The 8,633-nt window shown below is 42.8% G+C and overlaps 1 long non-coding RNA gene across 1 annotated transcript; it reads left to right on the top strand.

The window, feature by feature from the left end:
- Nucleotides 1–3,586: 3,586 nt before the first annotated feature.
- LOC139435307 (uncharacterized) lies at nt 3,587–6,210 on the top strand. Its single transcript, XR_011644580.1, has 2 exons — nt 3,587–3,895; nt 6,063–6,210. It is a non-coding gene; the product is annotated as an uncharacterized lncRNA (long non-coding RNA).
- Nucleotides 6,211–8,633: the final 2,423 nt, after the last annotated feature.

Raw genomic sequence — 8,633 nt, 5'->3', positions numbered from 1 at the left:
ACACACACACACCACACACACACACAACACACACACACACACACACCACACACACACACACACACACACACACACACACACACACACACACACACCACACACACACACACACACACACACACACACACACACACACACACACACACACCACACACACACACACACACACACACACACACACACACACACACACACACACACACACACACACACACACACACACACACACACACACACACACACCTGGGTCTTCTCCTGACTTTGGTGTCTCTTGATTTGTCTCCAAGGGTCTTGAATCTGAAGGGAGGAAAGAGGAGATACCGGAAGACAATCAGGGATGTACACATGTCTTTGAACACCAAGATAAAAACATTGAAAATGGACTCAGTGTGTTTCTCATTCAACTCATCAGAGTGTGGCACTTGATACAAGACATGCCTCTGAGCAACAGCATCCCACTGTGGTCTGCTAGAAGGTGCAAATACTTATATTCAATGTGGTAGCACCAGTGGTGTAAAGTAACTAAGTACATTTCCTCAAGTACTGTACTTTTCCTCCACTACATGTATTTAATCCCTTCAGTTACTTCTCAGATCTGGATGAATGATGTGAAATATAACCAAGTGTTGAATCAGACTTTAGTTCCACCTGGAGTAAATCCACTAGCTACCCTGCAGTCTACAAAGTACTTCAGACTAGCTGCACCTCCACCAGCTACCCTGCAGTCTACAAAGTACTTCAGACTAGCTGCACCTCCACCAGCTACCCTGCAGCCTACAAAGTACTTCAGACTAGCTGCACCTCCACCAGCTACCCTGCAGTCTACAAAGTACTTCAGACTAGCTGCACCTCCACCAGCTACCCTGCAGTCTACAAAGTACTTCAGACTAGCTGCACCTCCACCAGCTACCCTGCAGTCTACAAAGTACTTCAGACTAGCTGCACCTCCACCAGCTACCCTGCAGTCTACAAAGTACTTCAGACTAGCTGCACCTCCACCAGCTACCCTGCAGTCTACAAAGTACTTCAGACTAGCTGCACCTCCACCAGCTACCCTGCAGTCTACAAAGTACTTCAGACTAGCTGCACCTCCACCAGCTACCCTGCAGTCTACAAAGTACTTCAGACTAGCTGCACCTCCACCAGCTACCCTGCAGTCTACAAAGTACTTCAGACTAGCTGCACCTCCACCAGCTACCCTGCAGTCTACAAAGTACTTCAGACTAGCTGCACCTCCACCAGCTACCCTGCAGTCTACAAAGTACTTCAGACTAGCTGCACCTCCACCAGCTACCCTGCAGTCTACAAAGTACTTCAGACTAGCTGCACCTCCACCAGCTACCCTGCAGTCTACAAAGTACTTCAGACTAGCTGCACCTCCACCAGCTACCCTGCAGTCTACAAAGTACTTCAGACTAGCTGCACCTCCACCAGCTACCCTGCAGTCTACAAAGTACTTCAGACTAGCTGCACCTCCACCAGCTACCCTGCAGTCTACAAAGTACTTCAGACTAGCTGCACCTTCACCAGCTACCCTGCAGTCTACAAAGTACTTCAGACTAGCTGCTCCTCCACCAGCTACCCTGCAGTCTACAAAGTACTTCAGACTAGCTGCACCTCCACCAGCTACCCTGCAGTCTACAAAGTACTTCAGACTAGCTGCACCTCCACCAGCTACCCTGCAGTCTACAAAGTACTTCAGACTAGCTGCACCTCCACCAGCTACCCTGCAGTCTACAAAGTACTTCAGACTAGCTGCTCCTCCACCAGCTACCCTGCAGTCTACAAAGTACTTCAGACTAGCTGCACCTCCACCAGCTACCCTGCAGTCTACAAAGTACTTCAGACTAGCTGCACCTCCACCAGCTACCCTGCAGTCTACAAAGTACTTCAGACTAGCTGCACCTCCACCAGCTACCCTGCAGTCTACAAAGTACTTCAGACTAGCTGCACCTCCACCAGCTACCCTGCAGTCTACAAAGTACTTCAGACTAGCTGCACCTCCACCAGCTACCCTGCAGTCTACAAAGTACTTCAGACTAGCTGCTCCTCCACCAGCTACCCTGCAGTCTACAAAGTACTTCATGACTAGCTGCACCTCCACCAGCTACCCTGCAGTCTACAAAGTACTTCAGACTAGCTGCACCTCCACCAGCTACCCTGCAGTCTACAAAGTACTTCAGACTAGCTGCACCTCCACCAGCTACCCTGCAGTCTACAAAGTACTTCAGACTAGCTGCACCTCCACCAGCTACCCTGCAGTCTACAAAGTACTTCAGACTAGCTGCACCTCCACCAGCTACCCTGCAGTCTACAAAGTACTTCAGACTAGCTGCTCCTCCACCAGCTACCCTGCAGTCTACAAAGTACTTCAGACTAGCTGCACCTCCACCAGCTTTGAGAACACTTTCATGATCAATCATTATTATCAAAACATATACCATTATGCATAATGAGTACTTTAAGCATATTTTTATGTTAAAGGTCCCATGTGATGCTTTTCCGGTTATCACCCGTCCCCGTGTGTTATGAAGGTGTTTCTGCATGTGACCGCTCTGCAGAGTCACACACACACACACACACACACACACACACACACACACACACACACACACACACACACACACACACACACACACACACACACACACACACACACACACACACACACACACACACACACACAAAACATTGAACAATATAAATCTATTCTAGTAGACCTCAACAATGGAATTATGATCAGTAGAAATGGCCATGACATGGGACCTTTAATACTTTTGTACTTTTATTGAGTAACATTTTGAATGCAGGACTATTACTTGTAACAGAGTATTGCTACACTCTGGTACTTCTACTTTTATTTAGGTAGATGATCTGAGTACTTCTGGGTACCACACATAGCACAATAGCAGAAGGTCTATCTTTACACTCAAGTATGTATATGAATGTATCTGCTTGAGTTTGACATTATGACTAAGAGGGACTTTGACAGTCAGACGGTGAGTCAAATAACATTTCCTGTTTTCTTTGCGTCTTTTAAATAAATAGCATCATTTGTTTTTCATCTTTATTTATCATTATTAGTCCTTGTATCGCAGACTGGATGTGGACTAACAGCTCATCACATGACTGTCAGCTGAGTGATCTCCAGCAGCAGCTCCAGTAGCACGGAGCCAGTTAGCACGTAACACTGCGACTGGTAACGCAGTGACGAGCAACATTAACAACAATAAACTACTGTTTAAATCATTAAATCATGTGTGCTATGAAATAACCGTACAGTTTTAGAAAATAGATGCAGCAGAATGAAAGCTGGAGTTAGCTAACCTTATCAACCATATCATGTCATATGTATACCATATCATATCATGGGTATGTGTAAACCATGTCATAGATGTTTGTGTATCATTAAGTGTACATGTTTCAATATGTCAAGTGTAAAGCTAACATAACGCTATCTGATGCAGATGCAGGAGGTTATCTCAGCTAGCTAAAGCAGCTCGGAACGGCATGAGAGAAGAGGACCAACCCCGTAGTGAAATCTTGCTGGACCATGTGGAGTCTTTCTCTGAAGTTTTCGAACATGATTCCTCGCAGTTCGTCTCACGTTTCTCATGAAAGAGCTTTAACCTGCTGTCACACTGCTGCTGTGCACAGGCAGCTAGCTGGAGACTGTTTAGCTGGAGAATGTTTATTTCGTTGTTTAAAGCGTGTGATAATTTCCTGAGCTGAGTCTCACAGGCAAACCCTCGACTCCTCAGAATCGACGTTCCTACACAGCAGGGTCTGAGAGAAGGAATTTTCCGCTGGCGTACGGATATACAGCCCGACAGAATCTGCCTGGATACCCCGCCACTCTGAAATCTTTACCAAAACCGAAACAAAGCTACTGTCTGTGAGTCTACAGAAAGACCTACTTGTCTGCCTGAAAGTCTTAGCTCAGCAAGAGAATAACAGGTTCCTCTCTTCCACTGTAGGTTGTGTGAAGGGAATAGTGCACTACTAGTGAGCCAATTATAGTCCACGTTATTTATAATGAAGCGATTTATCAAACATTTATTTTATAAACATCCACATATCATTACACCCACTGCAGCCAAACTGCATCCTTTCTTTTCAGCTCATTCTATTATTATTACTTTACCATGTGATTATAAAACAAATGAATCAACAAAAATATGTTTCCTGAGTGAGAGGTCACCTGCGTTGCACGTAACCATACAACCATACCCAGCATGTGATTGAGTTTGTAGGTAGATATGGTGCAAAATGTGAGAGCGTGTAAAACCGATGTGAGCACTTTCAGAAAAAAAATCTGAGTTTGTGTGCATACATTTACACTTGTATAAAATATCCACGTAACTGTGAACCAAATTTACACTTGTATAAAAATATCCACGTACTGTGAACCACATTTGAAGTCACAGAAGAAAAAAAAAAGTTGTGTAGCTTGTAGAAAAAACTTAGTGATAAAATGTTCACTTGCAGAAAAATACATATTTTTAAAATATATTTTCCATTAGAACTGAAACTTGGTTATTACAACCTCTCAAATCAGCCATTACAACTTGACGAATCTGCTCTGTGGCAGTATAAATCGACGAATCTGCGGTCTTGACTTTTGCTACACTTCTTGCGATAAATGTGTCGCAAAAGTAATTTTCACCTGTAGATGGGGGGGGAGGGAGGGGGGTTGGAGCGAAGGGGCGGAGCTATCAGAACAACTAGGCTCGGGTCAGTCCCATGTGGCGCATTCACACTGCGGTACTTTTCCCACAAAGGTTCATGCGAACTTAGTTCATGAGAACTCTTTTATCGCGTTCACACCTATATACATCGATACAACATTACGTGTTGATTTCTATCAACACGTAATGTTGTATCGATGTATATAGAGATGTATTTATTCTCCGTCGGGACTTCCTGAAATAAGACCCCACGGTTTGATGATTGATAGGTGTGTGGGCTGTCTTTCATTTTGACACACAGAACAATGGGGGCTATCCACCCTTATCCACAATGTAAAGTAATTCACAGCCTCTTCCCTCTTCTCTCAGTGAGGAGCAGCAGGTTCAGCTTTCAGAACAAAGTAACAAAAAACTAAAATGGGCTTTCATTTTTTTTTTAATATGTCGTGTAGTAATAGATGTATTTATTTTTCTTCTTAAGAGAGTACCAGAATGTGAATTTTTTATGTTAGTATTTAAAAAAATCTCCTGGGGGAGAATCCCCCCAGACCCCCCTGCAGGGGTTGGGTTTTCAGCATGTCAACTCTTTCACCTGTGGGGAAATTGCAGGATTGGCTCCAGGTCGTCCTTTTTATTTACTACAAGACAAATGTGCCTTTTTATTTCATACAGTTTCATTTGGATTGAGACAGGGCAATAATCTAAACTTCACACGTGGCGTTTCACTGTCAAGGGGAGTGTGTATGTAATTACATTGCAAATACTGACTTGAGCCCCACCACTGTATGGGCCCTACCAGCGCCATATAGATAGAAGAGTTACGACACCGGAAGTCCAAAAACGGTTATCGTCACGTGGTTCATGTAGACGAGGATCGTTCCCCGGAAGTTCATGGCGGGCAATGTGAATGCATTGATAACAGGAGATAGAACTACGATTTTTGTTAATTATTAGTGAATAAAGGTTTTGATTTGCAATATTTATACAACAAATCGATATGTGTATGTATTTACATCAATATGTTTTCAAAAATAAAATCGAATTTGCTAATATTAAGTGATAATATTAGGATTAGTGTGAACAACTAGTTTACATGTTACTAACAGTGCCTTGGTTAAAGAGCCTGTTGCTGTTTATTTATAGCTTTGAATTCTTTCAAACCAATATTATCTTCTTAAACTTGTATGGTAGTCAGGAGCATCACTTTCTAATGTTTATTGATACATTTAGAGGGAGGGGATCTAAAGTAATGCTTTAAAATTCAGATTGGATTCATTTCTACCATTTTCTTAAATTCATGGTAGTTTCAGTAATCCCCTGGTAATTGAGGACACAAGTTATCTAAATGACTAATGTCGTCTTTATGGCTTTCAGAAAGGACAGGAGACCGACAGGTGACTATCAAAGGACTAGCAGCAGCAGCAGCAGCAGTATGATGATGATAATAATGATGTTAAATGTGTTGTTTTAGGAACATCCATTGCAAATACATGGAATTCAATAAACATTGAATAGCATATCATGCAGTTTGTCGGTGCCTTTTCCTCCGTGTTGTCCTGGTTTGCTGTGCTGCCTCCTAGTCGCCACCATGGTTTGCTGTGCTGCCTCCTAGTCTCCACCATGGTTTGCTGTGCTGCCTCCTAGTCGCCACCATGGTTTGCTGTGCTGCCTCCTAGTCGCCACCATGGTTTGCTGTGCTGCCTGGGGATGCTCAAATCGCTCAGAGAAAGGAGTACGAATGTACGGCTTCCCCACTGACACAGAGCGGAGGAAAAAATGGCTGGCTCAAGTCAGCAGGAGCAATTTCACGACCAACAGCAACAAAATATGTGATAATTATATACAAACACTGCATTTGCACTTTTTCACAAAACGAAAACCACACCATTGGGAAAGCTTAATGTTTTGTTTAATACAAAAAAACAGGGAAAGGCTTGAAAAACACAGAGAGTTGAGACTCAGGGTGCAGGGTGAGGGTCTCAGTGCAGGTATTCAGGCTCCATTGAATCCCCCTCTGGTTCTTGTGCTGAAAGAGGGAGTAACAGACAGGAGAAAGGGTTATACACACACAGCACACCTATTGGATGGGAAATGCCTTGGGGAGATAACGTGTTTACTTATATAAAACAGTAGTATTAAACGTACCTTGTGTTTTCACTCTCACTTAAGTCCCTCTCCCTTTGCCATCAATCCAGAATCAGCTGAGCTGCAACATTATACAGACAGGTAATAATCAACAGAATCACAAGGACACAATATGGCTCTGCTAAAAACACTCACTCTTACACGCACCAAAGTTATATTTATCTAATATTTAACTCCCTCCACCCCCGCATACAATCCCGTTTAGAAGCCCCTCTTCTCTAATTCAACATGTTGGACGAAATGACATAGAGAGAACGGAATTTACAATTAAAAGGCTGTTCAACGTGTGTTGCTAACTTGCTTCGGTATGCTAGCTTAATCTGTTATCTGTAAACGTTCCCTAAATCTACTAATTTAGGGATAATCCACTGACATCCTTTAATACACATGTTCATTTGAATCAGATGTACTGATAATATCCGCAATATAAATCTTTAAACTTCTTCTTACCTTTAAAAGTCCGTCACGAACGGTCTATTATGCTGCAACTCTACAGCTCTGCCAGCCTTGGCGCTAACTTCCGGAGAACGATTGAGAGGCTCCACGATCCGCCATTGCTGTAAAAAAGTGGTCCATTGGAGTGAACGGAGATGTCGTAACTCTTCTATTAAATGGCTCTGGGCCCTACCATAGATTACCCAACAAAAATACTCTGGAGCCACTGTTTGCGGTCTACAATGACAGAGAAGAGCCTGTCAAGTTTGGCTGTACTCAGCATTGAATCAAAACGCACCATAGCTTTAAATCGTTTGTGAGGCGTTTTGCTGAAAAAGATGGTAATCACCACATTCAGCTAATAAGCATGCCAACTTGATGCTCTGCTCACGGATGAGTCGATGAGAACAATAAACTGTTAAGATGATGACCTTACGTGTGTATAATATTTTTCTTCTTTGTGGGGGTCTGCCCCCAAAAGACTGTTTGAAGTCCTGAGAAAGTCAAATAAGACAGTGTGTAAAACTACACTGCCCAGCCAAAAAAAAGTAACCACTTTGATTTAACTAGGCCAGTAGGTAAGGACTTTCCACTGGATAATAACTGCAGCGATGTATATGTTTTAGCTGAATACACGTTTTTTAACCCTAACTGATGCAGTTAGTCACTTCTTTAATGTTTGTTCTTTCTGATGTAAAGTCAAGGTTGTAACTGTTTGCAATGAAGTTGTGGGGCGCTGAACTGTTCTTTTGAATCTTTTCATTTATGATAATTACTTGTCTTTCAAATTTGAAGGAGGCTGAGCAAGCATTTTGAGGAACATTCATCATTATCTCCTCCAAAAAATATAGTTTATTTAATAATAACACTGAATATGTGAATCATAACAGTGATTGACAGCTGATAGGAATAATATGATTGTTAATATTATCATATTCATACAGACAAACATCATTGAGAGAGTTAATTAATGTACTTATTGCAGCAGTCTGCATAGATTGGTACCCCTGCTGGTCTAAGAGTGAAACAAACTCATTCAGTTATTGTTCAGTTAAAATTAATTAAATTATGTCTGATGTGCCACAATAATGATGTGCCACAATAATGTCACCTAATGTTATTGAGTTAAAATATCAATATTGTGGCTTTCCAAGTTAACATTGTTGATATGACTGCGATTAAATCAGCATATACTTCTGCCAGGGGATGCCACCCCTGAAATTCTCCTGCCACCCCATGAATATTTGTCTAGATCCGCCCCTGTTGGGGACTGACCATACATCCATGGGACTGACCCGAGCCTCGTCGTTCTGATAGCTCCGCCCCTTCGCTCCAACCCCCCTCCCTCCCCCCCCCATCTACAGG

Source organism: Pseudochaenichthys georgianus, chromosome 16, assembly GCF_902827115.2.
Source record: "Pseudochaenichthys georgianus chromosome 16, fPseGeo1.2, whole genome shotgun sequence".
Classification (NCBI taxonomy): domain Eukaryota; kingdom Metazoa; phylum Chordata; class Actinopteri; order Perciformes; family Channichthyidae; genus Pseudochaenichthys; species Pseudochaenichthys georgianus.
The sequence above is the reverse complement of the archived record's forward strand: the minus strand, read 5'-3'. Positions and strand labels throughout refer to the sequence as shown.